Source organism: Cebus imitator, unplaced genomic scaffold (assembly GCF_001604975.1).
Source record: "Cebus imitator isolate Cc_AM_T3 unplaced genomic scaffold, Cebus_imitator-1.0 Scaffold13, whole genome shotgun sequence".
In the NCBI taxonomy this organism is placed as follows: domain Eukaryota; kingdom Metazoa; phylum Chordata; class Mammalia; order Primates; family Cebidae; genus Cebus; species Cebus imitator.
In genome coordinates, this window is record NW_016107328.1 from 11,710,003 (window position 1) to 11,723,045 (window position 13,043).

Below are 13,043 nucleotides of genomic sequence, written 5' to 3' on the forward strand. Positions count from 1 at the left end.
ACAGAGCCTTCTCTAAAAGAGGTGTGTCAAAATGTTCCAGGGTCTGTATGCACACATCCAAGCCTGCCCCTCCCTTATTGAAAGCATGGCAGGCTCCCACCCTTTAATTGGTTCATGTCACAGAAGAGGAGTTGGCATTCTCTGAATGCCCTAATGGCATGGAGCAGAAGAACAGCTCCAAAGGCCAGAACTCTCTCCAGGAGGGAAAGGGTTATTAAATGGTTAGTGATGTATTTGGATTCTAATTCAGATTCCACCTCAGATTCTGTAAAGAGACTTCTATAACCCCCTTCTTTTGGCCTTATTTGGCTGATAATAATGGTTGTAAGATTGATCTAAATCATAATAAATCTTGCCTAAGGTTACTATTACTGACTTCATGAATTGGAGCATTCTGAGGTTTTTGTGAGGATAGGCATTATCAAACTGCAGAATACACTATTGATTCTTTTTCAAACAGGCCATAGCTTTTGCTTTGCGATGTTGCCCACATTTCATGACAACTTTCAGAACGAGCTGTATTGAGGGATGGAGATTATTGCTATCTGAAAGCATTCATCAAAGAAAAGTAGTAGAAGAACTATACTTGTGCCTTCTCAGATTCTTCAGCGTTGGGCCAAGAGTAGAAAGTAACCCTCATTTCAGCCAGGTGCAGTGGCTCACGCCTATAATCCCAGCACTTTGGGAGGCCAAGGCAGGTGGATCACTTGAGGTCAGCCATTCGAGACCAGCCTATGGGTTTCAACATGATGAAACCCATCTCTACTAAAAATATAAAAATTAGCCGGGCGTGGTGGCAGGCACCTGTAACCCCAGCTACTTGGAAGTCTGAGGTGAAAGAATCGCTTGAACCCGGGAGGTGGAGACTGCAGTGAGTCAAGATCTCACCATTTTACTCCAGCCTAGGCAACAAAAGCAAAACTCCATATGAAAAAAGAAAGAAAGAGAGAAAGGAAGAAAGGAAAGTAACCATAATTTCTAGTCTGTGGGGAATCAAACTCCAGAAATTGCTAAGAAATTATTACACGTTCTAATACTATAGGGAACAGCTGAAACCTCATCCTTTTGAGAATTGGACGTGAATATAAGCCAGTATTGATTTATTTGGGATGTGTCTTGGAAGTCCGCAAATGCTTTAACATAGTAATCACTAACCAGGGTACTTACGTGATTGTTTGATGACTCACAGAACTTTATAGACCTTGGGATCAGATATATGTTTTATATAAAAAGAGCAGGATTTTAATGAAAAGCAAGTAGGTTATGTGCAACAATGTAACTATAGTTCCTGTGTCTCTGAAGTGTTCAGCTTTGTATGACATTGTCAGTTCTTTCTTCTGACCAAGTTTCCTTCATTAGCCTGTAAGGGAGCCTATGAAGTGAATCACAGCACCAGAAATAACATAAGACTTTGCATTTGAGTGCATCAAAAAGCTGGCATGATTTTTTAATTCTTTCAGAGATTAAGATTAATTTAAGGATTCTAGTATATAACATACAAACTACTGTCTTCATATCTGGGTACCTGAAAAAATTTTTCCGTTGCAAAAAAGCTAACGTTATTCTAGAATAAAGTTCTAGCTCTTTGTAATTAGGTATGTGATCTTGGACAAATAACTTTGAGCCATAGATTCCTCTTCTATGAGAGAATTACATGATCTAGAAGATGATTTCACTTTCTGGTTCTATGAAGAAGAAACGATGCCATGCTATATCTCACTTACTTTTTGTACAGTGGGAAAAGTCTCATTATCAATGGGGGCTGTCCACATTGTTTGTGCTAAACCATAGGATACAAACCTAGCATTCTGCTCAGTTATTTATGTGGCTGATGACTTCCTCTTGTAATACTTTTTGACAGGTGGTCAGAGACTACCTCTTGGAATCCACTTACAGAGCTTGTTAAAAATTTAGATTCCTGGACTTCCCAGACTAAATCTGCGGCTCTCGGGGGTGGGACTAGAAATCTGCATTTCTGCATTGCCAAGTGGTTATTGGAGACACAAAGTCTGATATCCATGGCCAGTCAACAGCACATAGCATTAAAATATTCTATGATATGCATTACCTCAACTCTCTTTACTCTTTGCGTCTAGTCTGCAGGGTCCTAGCCCAGGGCCTACTACTGACTGGATGATTTGGTCACAACCGCTCTCTCTCTAGGACTCTTTTCTTACTTATGAAATATGGGGTCTGGAGTGTTAATCTCTAAGAAATCTTTGTTTTCTAACAGGTCATGAAAATAGGTCCCTAGCAACCTGTGAAAACTATTTAAGGTAGTTTACTGAAACTACCTTAACAAATCCTATTTCCTGAGAGACTACTATGTAGTAGGCATTGCACAGCTTTTTTCTTTTTTTTTTGAGATGGAGTCTCACTCTATCACCAGGCTGGAGGTCAGTGGTACAATCTCAGCTCACTGCAACCTCTGCCTCCTGGGTTCAAGTGATTCTCCTGCCTCAGCCTCCTGAGTCTGGGACTACAGGCTCACGCCACCATGCCATCTAATTTTTGTATTTTTAGTAGAGACGGAGTTTCACCATGTTGGCCAGGATGGTCTTGATCTCTTGACCTCATGATCTGCCCATCTTGGGCTCCCAAAGTGTTGGGATTACAGACGTGAGCCACCGCACCCAGCCTGTACAGTTTTACGTATGTTTCACTTATTCTTTTTTTTTTTGATGGAGTCTCCTTTGTCGCCCAGGCTGGAGTGTATGGTGCGATCTCGGCTGACTGCAACCTCTGCCTCCCTAGTTCAAGTGATTCTCCTGCCTTAACCTCCCAGGTAGCTGGGACTACAGGCACCCACCATCATGCCTGGCTAATTTTTTATATTTTTAGTAGAGATGGAGGTTCACCATGTTAACCAGGATGGTCTCGATCACCTCACCTTGTGATCTGCCCTCCTCAGCCTCCCACAGTGCTGGGATTACAGGCGTGAGCCACCGTGCCCAGCCACTTCATTTATTCTATATGCTAACCTGTGATATTGTTGTTATTATTATTTACTCTTAACACTTAAGGAAATGGAGGCTTGGAAATCTTAAGTTGCCCAGGCCCACTTAGTCAATAAGTGGAGCTGCAGTGAAATAGGATGAAACTGGGGCCATGAACACATAAAGAATTGCCTGGGTCGTTGCTCCCCTAAAGCTTCACAAGGCCGGGGCCATACCCAGCACACTGCTCATTCACCCTGTGTTCCACTCTTTCAGCAAAGGAGCCCTGGTTTTGGTTTCTTTCGATGTTTACTTGGCCTCTTGCTTAAGCATTTGCCTTTCCTCCTCAATAACAGTGAAAGGACTGAAAAAATAAATACAGAAAGAAAGAAAAGAAAATCCCAGGCCTGGAAACATTTTGTTTCCTACAAAAAGAATATTTTGCGGCCAGCTCTGTGGTCAAAAGTATTTTTCCTGTGGTCTAGGGATGGGTTGGATCCCATCTCTTCTTAGCCAATGTCTGAGAACTTAGCCTGTGGCTTCCCATCAAGCCAGCACATAGCATGCTGTTTTTTGAACGAGTGTCTGATGATGTTGAATTGTTCACAAGTGGACAAATAGGTCTGTTTGGGTGTATAAGAAATGTGTGCATGTGCCTCTGGCTCTTCCAGGGCAGAGAGAACCTGGGAGTGGCTTTCCACATGCTGTACATATCACTGTAGCTTTTAAGTTTTCATCACTCATATGATGACCAAAAAATTCAGATGCTGACAAAATGAGAGGAGGGTAATATGTGAGCCTTATGTGGATTTGCAAGTAATCAGAAAGCCAGGGAATCTAAGATTCCCTGTCACATTTCTTTCCATTTTCAAATGGAAAATGTCACATTTCTCTCCATTTTTCAAATGCTCAAAACCAAGACGTGGGCTTGGTTTTATTATGGCAGGGTGGTCTGATGGTAATGCAGAAGATGGGAATTGTGAGAGCTGCCCCAGCTCGGCCACCTTCAGTCTTCGGGACACTGAGCTTTGCCTAGTCTTGGATAAGTGGCCTTTTCTCAAGGACTGCATTTTCCTATATAAAACCAGAAATTTGTCTTAAAGAAAAAAAAAAAAACCACTGTGCTTTCAAGAATAAAAGCTCTACTGAGGGACGAATTTTGAGTATTCAAACGGAATTCATGGATAAGAAATATTAGTGCTAGGTACCTTTTTTTTTTTTTTTAACTCTTAAAGCATTATGTACTCATATTTGTATGCTTCCAGTATGACTTTGCAGTGTGTATTAGTGCCTAGAACTTTTCAGCCTGTTCTCCTTGGCATGGCCTTGATGATTCCCTCTCTTACATTCTTGTCAACCACCTTGAAGAACTGGTGTTCTCTGACTCTCATTGCACATGGTTTTAAGTTCAGTTACCTGCTGACTGCCTCCCTTTCATGCCAGCTGCAAGTCGCAGCACAGTGCCTGGCACAAAGCAGATGCCCAGCTTGCATTTGTTGACTTGAATGAAATAAACTCCAAAGATGACAAGCTACTATTTGTAACTTCAGGATTCTCTTGTGCAGAGTCCTCTACATAGCTCTCCATTCAGGGACATTTCTAGAACTCAAATCGTCATGACTTCCAGGGAGAAAAGTTGTAGCCACTGGATTTGGGGGCATTGTTTGAGGAAATAAGCAAATCCCACAGGTGGAAAGAATTATGAGTTGTGTGTATGTGTGTGTGTATCTGTGTGTGTTAAGGTGAAAAATGTTTAGGGGAAATCTGAAAAGCTATTACAGTGGAAATTAAACCATGAATAGTGTTTTAGAGGGAGAGGGATTAAGATAGACTCAGCAGTGGTCGCACTGGCCATAGGCCTGCACCTACCCTGGGGTGCAGAAACTGGCCCATCCAAGTCAGCTCCATGGGAAAGAATGACCACAAAGTGATCAGGGGTCACCAGTGGGAAAAACTGGCATTTGCTACATTTTGTCACACAAGACAGTAGAGCTGTTCTCACAGTAGGGGCTGGAATGGGGTGGAGGTAGTGGTGGTGATTTTAGTAAACCAGTTTTCTGGTAGGGGGGGCATGTTTCTGTTTTTACCGCTTAACAATGAGACAGCAACCCAAATAACAGATCCCTCAGTACACTAAAATGCCAAGGCTAAATGAACTGGTGGAACTTTGTGGCTTTGGCTCTTGGCTCACAGGCATATCCGTGCATTAGGGCCATGGCTTGGCAGTAGACAAAGCAGCTGTGTGGGTCCTCAGGGAGCTCTCTGGCTCTGTGGCTTTCTTTGATATACAACTAAACTTTGGCAAATTTTTCCTCCCATGGCGCTGTTTATGAGGTCCAGAGGTAGGCAGAGACCTTCATTATGGAACCCAAAGCCAACAGCAGACTAGAACTACAGGATGTCTTCCCACATTCACACTCTGCTTGCAGGCTGAAGAGCTAACCCACAAGGCTTTCAACAAAGGGGCAATTTAGGGGAAGAGACTGCAGAGTTCTCTTCTCAGCTTCACATGGCTATAAATCTGTAGGATTGGCCAGACCTCTTAAACTTTATTTCCTTCATAAGGAAAAAATCTCTTACTTAAAAAGGATCCTGTGTAAGATTACTAACTTACTGGTTTCCAATCCAGTAGTATTTAAAAACAACAGCAGTAACAACAACAGCTAGCATTTATCAAGTACTTAACCATTTGCCAAGTACTTAAGTGCTCTGCATATATTATTAATAATGCACTTATTATCACATCTTTGTAAGGTAAGTTCTATTATCCACATTTTATACGTGAAGGAACTCAATCCCAAAGAGGCTAATTGTTAGTTGTTGTTGATCTTAATAATTATTTACCAATTTAAGGTATAATTTTACAGATATATCTTATAATTGACTGGCTTTTCTGAACCCGACCTTCCTCAGACTATGACACTGGGCCACAGATAATAAAATAATTAAAATCAGCACATTCTTAATTGTTAACCCACCTCAAACTATAACTGGGTCTTGGCCAGTTTTAAGTAATATCATCCTTTTATCAGGAAATCTAAAATTAATATTTTCTTAAGTCATGAGCGGGTATACAGAAAGTGATTGACTTGGCTGGGCACGGTGGCTCACGCTTGTAATCCCAACACTTTGGCGGATCACGAGGTCAAGAGATTGAGACCATCCTGGCCAACGTGGTGAAACCCTATCTCTACTAAAAATACAAAAAATTAGCTGGATGTGGTGATGTGCACCTGTAGTCTCAGCTACTCGGGAGGTTAATGCAGGAGAACCTATTGAACCTGGGAGGCAGTGGTTGCAGTGAGCCAAGATCATGCTACTGCACTCCAGCCTGGTGACAGTGAGACTCTGTCTCAAAAAAAGAAAGAAAGAAAGTGATTGACTTGGTGAATGAATGGGATCAACTGTCCTACAGCGCTTGTACAGTAGAGTGGAAATGAATGTGGCATCGGACTGAGAACGGTTTAAGGTATTGGAGGCAATGATTCTGTTCAAGTGCCAAGAATAAACCAATAGACTCTAGAGGGGCTCAGAAGTGAAGCTGCATATCATGGTTTGACATCTAGGTTATAGCGATGCAACTTTCTTTTTTTACCAGTTTCTATATCCTCTGTGCTTTCTATAGTAGCCGCTCCAGGGAATGCTGATGATAATATTATCAGTTGCCATTTTTGCGCCAGGCACATTGTAAGAGCTATACAAACATTATCTTTATAATATGCTGTGAGGTGGGTTTTTACAAAAACACTATGAAGTGGGTATTATTACCTTGTATTTACAGATGGAAGAAATGGGTTATGGAGATTATGAAGTGCTCTGAAGTTAAAACAACTAGTAAATGGTAGAAAAGAGACTCTAAAGTGAGGTATAGCTGCTAGGTTGTCTTGCCTCATAAACGGTGTGACAGATATCTGGTATTTCTGCTCACCCTTTCTCTCATACCTACACCATGATTTTCCTGTAAGGAAACATGCCTCTTCAATTATTTTTAGCCTATGTTGTCTAGTTAGGGCTGATTATACCCACTGGCTTCATGTCTGACCAATGGAAGGATCACTTTTCCCGTCTACAGACACTGGTTTGCAATAGTTTGTTAACCCAAGCTCAGCTGAATGGAGTAAGCCCAGAATTTTGCTGAACAATAAGAGTTGCTAAATTGGTAGGATGTAAGACTAGAGCTCCTTGTGGCTGTCTTTGCCACCATATGAAGGAACCCACTTGGGAATGACAATAAATCAACCTAGAATAAAACAAAAGAGATTGAGAGAATGTTCCAGGTGAAAGGAGGGGAGATTATGAGGTCCTCATCTGAGGCCCTCGATCCAACTATGCCTAAGGTCAGTTGCTCCTGAACATTCCAATTAAGTGAGCCAATCAATTCCCTTTTTGTTCGGTCTCAATCACATCTCTGTTACTTGTAACAGAAAGAATACTAAATAATACACATACTAGATACTCATAGTTATATACAAATGTGGGCCGGATAATTCTAATAATGAGAACCTGTATTGTTAAGTTAAAGAGTTTATTCTCCCATTAAGTAGAGATAATTCCTGATTATTCAGGGTCTACTTTCCTGGTTCCTGTATGATTCCATCCTTTTCTTTTCCTCTTCCTTCTTATGCATTTGCCCTTTGTCTTACTGGTTTCCTTTCGGCCTTTTCATTATTCACCTCCATCACAGTAAAGGGAGAGAAAAAAAGCATGAAACTTACATTAAACAGCTTTTCTGGCTTACAAGGCTCTTGAAAAAGTTTCAGATGAAGAGTAAGTTAAAAATACTGACTTAAAAGCAATTACAAAATCACTTTGGGGTTTTATTTAGCCATTCTATCCATGGCCTTTTTATAAAAAAAAAAAAAAAAAAAAAAAAAAAAAAAAAAAAAAAAAAGAAAACCACATATTAAGCTTTGATGTCATTGCTTCCACAACAAAAATGCAACCTTTTCTGGGTTAGTTGCACTTAATCATTAATGATGAGCTGTAAAATATTCTTTCCAGTTCAAAAGTGGCATCAAACAAGTAACTAAGATGAAATTAGTAATAATTTTGGAAATGTGGTCATTTAGCAAGCTGATATTTACTGAACATCTACTGTGTACTAGGTTAGGCTCTGGAAAAAGCAAAGATGAATAAAACATAATTTTCAAAATCTAGCTGGATCGGCAAGTCTGAATTGTGAGTGAGCAGGAGGGGCAGAGGTGAGGGTGGAGACTGGAGCAGCCACTGGCCCATATTGAGAAGGACTTACTGAAGGCTTTGGAAAGTAGATGCTATAGGGAGCTGAGGATGGTCTTCAGGAAGTGAAAAATATGCTAATCCACTGGTGTGGGCTTGTGGATCATATACAAGGGTCTTAGTTGACTGACAGAGAAAACTCACTTTAAGATTACATGAATATATGATCCATACAGTCTACCAGGACATCCCTTTTATACATTGGCCATATTAATCTGAGAAAGCTGGAAGTACAGGCATTTCAATCACCAAAGCTGTGGACTACAGTTCACCCTAAGCAAGGAAGCGAGTGTTTTTTAACTTGTCATCTCCTGGATTCCTGAGTCTTTTTGGGTTACCTCAAACCTGGGCCATTTAGCTTCTTATGGGCAGTAACCTCATTGTGTTCATCTTTGTTTTACCTAATTTCTAACTCAGTACTTGGAATATAGGAGGTACTCAGTAAATATTTGTTGAATTAATATAACATTAAATAAATCATTCAGTTCTGAGTAGTCATTGTTTATACTTGTTATAAATATGGTTTATGTAATTTCCAAGTGTGTCTGCCCTTTTTAGGTCTTGTGTTTTCATTTTGGTATAGTCCGCTCTCAGTGGCACCCAGCTAGAATTTGCCTGCTCAACAGAAAATCTCTGGCAATACCAAATTGCATATCCTGGCTTGATTGCTGACAGAGAATGGCAGAGTACACACGCTGTCTTTAACTGGAATTTCCATGTATAAGAGAGGGGATGTTTTTGTTTGTTTATTCTGAAATGGAAAACAAAAAATAATGCATGCTAGTTGTGAAAAAAAATCAAGCGATATAGTAGGAGGGAATACAATATATTATCTTCTAGGCTTAGTATATAATCTTCTTGGCTTTTTCTATGCATATATCAAAATATTTATGTACTCACCATATATAATGTCATATAACCTACTTTAAAAATAATCTACATATTATGGATAATTTTTCATGTAAATATACATATTACTGATCCTTTTTCATAGCAGCATAGTATTCATGGTACGGCTATACAGGAATGTAGTTAAGAGCATAACACAAAAATGAATGAAATTTTGTGTTCCTTAAAAACTTTCATTTTTAATTACTTAAAAAACAGCTGGGCGTGGTGGCTCATGCCTATAATCTCGGCACTTTGGGAGGCCAAAGTGGGCGGATCACGAGGTCAGGAGATCGAGACCATCCTGGCCAACATGGCTGGTGAAATCCCGTCTCTACCAAAATACAAAAATTAGCCAGGCATGGTGGTGCGTGCCTGTAGCCCAGCTACTTGGGAGCTGAGGCAGGAGAATTGCTTGAACCCAGGAGGCGGAGGTTGCAGTGAGCCGAGATTGCACCACTATACTCCAGCCTGGTGACAGAGTGAGACTCTGTCTAAAATTTAAAAAAAGGAAAAAAAAAATTAGCCAGGCGTGGTGGCACATGCCTGCAAGACTCCATCTCAAAAAAAAAAAAAAAAAAAAAAAAAAAAAAACAAGGGGTGGGGGAAAAGCCCACCAAAACTCCCATCTCAAAAAAAAAAAAAAAACAAAAAACCAAAAAAAACCCCTTTGATTTAAACCAAAAAGAGGTAGCAATATAGCTTCATTTTAGAAATAGCTAACTTAGTGCATGAATATTGTAGCCATGCTTTGCTTTGTCATTAACTTTGTCTAATCCTTCTACCTAGGGACACCAAAGAGCATGTAAACATTTTACAACGACTCCTCAAAGTGTATTCTGTGCTGGTCTGGACTGAATGGATTTTTAAATCTAGTTGTTTTTAAATGTCTTTTAGTAAGGGCCACCTTAATTGAGCCTTTCTCTTAAGATCCTGATTTGAAAGGGGTAGATGGCTCAGAAAACTGCTCCAGATTACCAAATAAAATATCAAGCTCCGAACAATGAGACACCTTAAGGCCATCCCCCCAGCTGTCCCCAAGATCACCCTCCCTCATCATGTGTCTCCTGAGAGTTGGAGATCCTGCGCTGTGCCTGAGGAGGAATGAGGTCTCCAGGCTCCTGTATTGCTAAACCTAGTTTTTGCTTTTGTTTTGTTTCCATTCTCTTTTTTCTTGCCTCTTGAGTGTCTCATTTCTCCTAGAGTTCTGGCTGACTCCCCTGGGGATGAATCTGCCTGCCTGTGCATACTGGAATCCACAGTGTCATTAGGGTAGTTATCGCTAATTTATTCTTCCTCCTTGTGATTAGAAGAACTAGGGCTGAGTATTGAAGAAAGCTCATGTGGACTCTTGTCTTTGTGATAAAAGCTTCTGTCCCATAGTAATTAGGCAGAGCTCTAGTTTACTTCTACAACATGATTAACTCCTTGGAAAGGAAGGGAGAAAACGGAAAGTTATTTAAGATGGGTACCCTAGGGGAACAAAGAAGAGGCTTTTCCCATTGTTAGGCCTCCTCATTAGGCTAAGCCCAAGGTTGCTGTGTGTCATTCCAGGAGGCAGTTGCCTGCCTGGTGGGAGGATAGGAGCAGAGGGGTGACAGAATGAAGCTGACATCAGAAAGGCCCCAAAAGAGGTTAGGAATTTTTTTTTTTTGGAGACAGAGTTTCATTCTTGTTGCCCAGGCTGGAGCGCAATGGCGCGATCTCAGCTCACTGTAACCTCCACCTCCCGGATCCAAATGATTCTCCTGCCTCAGCCTCCTGAGTAGCTGGGATTACAGGCACATGCTACTATGCCTGGTTAGTTTTTATATTTTTTAGTAGAGACGGGGTTTCGCCATTTTGACCAGGCTGGTCTCAAACTCCTGACCTCAGGTGATCTGCCTGCCTCGGCCTTCCAAAGTGCTGAGATTACAGGCGTGAGCCACCACGCCCAGCCAGGACTTTTTTAAAGACTGTGTCTTCTGGAATTACCTCCTGTTCCACCTCTGAAGGGCCCTCAGGGAGAGAGGGAGCTTAGACCCCACACTCTGTTCTGTAGTTCCTCACATAGTTTTTCTCACTCAGAACCACTGAAGGAGGTTGGGTTGCTTTATTCCTCATGACTCTCTGTCTTGCTTGACTTGTTTATGGTGAACATGTGGTATTTATATAATCAGAAAAACATAAAGCCATATTCATAGTGTACCAACGGGGAAAGAGGGAGAGAGAAAAATCAATTGTTTGTTGGGACTGGCAAATAGTCTCACAGTGTAGTCAAGTTAGCATTAACAGCAAGAAGGGAATATGGGATTATGATACTGTAAAAGGCCCGGGAGGGTTCTGAGCAGACTTCAGTTTTAGCATGACTGTGGGGTCTCAGTGCCAGGCCATGCTGCACCCCACACAGGTCCTATCCAGACTTCTCAGCCCAGGGAACACCTTATATTGGACAGTTTTTGACTCCTTTGATGGTCAGTATTCATCTGCATTCTCAGCTTCAGGGTCCTGTGTTTCAGGCAAGATAACCTATTCACTCCTTCTGCAGAATGCTCACCCGGGTGGTGTGTGTTAAGTAGGTAGACTGCCGGAAGACACAGATTGAGCACAAACAGGTGATTCTAATGAGACTTTTAGAATTTTAAACTCTACATATCCAGTCTGGTTGCTGTCAAGCTCTTCTTACCAAGTTCTTTCTGAGATCCTTCTGGTGCATATACCTGTTTCCTGAATTATTTCAGTCTGTGAGCCTATTTCTGTAAATTAAAGATACCTTAATTCCCCTATAATAGTTGATAAGTGAGTCATTCTGTGGTTATATATAGTGTAAGATTTAGACACAGTCACATTAAAAACATTGAAAATGCAAAAGACAAAGCGGGCAGGTTCCTGGTTATACCCTGACAACACTGGAGAGAGTTACTGTATAAAGTTCCAGCTCTCCTCCATCTTTCTGAAACTAGATTTAGTTTGTGCTTAAAGGAAAAGCTGGGAAGGGTGCCCTGCTGTCTCTCTGTTACACCCTCAGCTCATCTGAAATCCTGTCTTGTGTTTTCTTCTTGTCCTTTGCCCTTGCATTTGCTGGAAGAGGACTTTAGGGAAATAGTAAGAATGCTGCAGTAACAGAGAGAATTAATTTGACCATGCTCTGAAGAAAGAGCATGTTGATTTCTCACTAGCATTGGTTCCTCCACCCATCAGAGCAGCGCCAGGGATGTGGTACATTAAACAAACCAGTCCCATTTGACCAGCTGTTTTTGAATGTGTCAAGCCCAGATTTTAGCCTCTTTACACAGAAACATGTTGCCTTCCTTGAATCGGTTCCTGTGAGGCTAAAGAAAGTCCCGTGTGGCCCAAGCATGATGTAACAGGGATGTGTGCTTCAGAATTCAAGACACACCCTCTGTGTTCCTGGCATCTTTTTGCTGTAATAATCACATAGCCACAGTCTTCCTTCTGTGACCCTTGAAAGCCAGAGTTGCCTCGCTTTGGCTGCATTTTCTAGCGGGCCTGAACAGGAGGACTCAACTCTGTTTCTTAAGGGTCTGTGGATGGTGCTGGGAAGTCAGGCTTGCCTAACCGGATATCCAGAGAGCTTAGGATTTACAGCTGGACAGAGCTCTTGTGCATCTTGGTTTTTTGGTTATTTATATACTCCTGATTTAGGGTAGAGAAAAGGAATGGATTCCTGTTGCTTGAAATTGCCTGTGACAGTATTTGTTTGCTTTAATTGGCATTAGATTTAAGTTTCCAAATTCAGATCATGATGAAACCAGTTTTTACTTACTTGAAAGTTGAAGTTGGTGATACTTATGTTAACATTTTATTTTTAAAAAACCAGTAAAAATAAAATTTAAACGTAGTATTTGATGGCGATGAACTTACTAGCAATAAAGTCTGTTCTTACTTCCTTCAGAGTACCCAATGGTAATATTAACAAATGGCAACATTAACAATTTTAGTAATAGTTAGAAATATCATTTTAAACCTAAATGTACAGTT

The 13,043-nt window shown here is 41.0% G+C and overlaps 1 protein-coding gene across 7 annotated transcripts in view; it reads left to right on the forward strand.

The window, feature by feature from the left end:
• The window catches only part of RAD51B (RAD51 paralog B), a 661,060-nt gene that overhangs the window by 603,253 nt on the left and 44,764 nt on the right, over positions 1-13,043 (forward strand). The gene's annotated exons all lie outside the window — the stretch shown is intronic.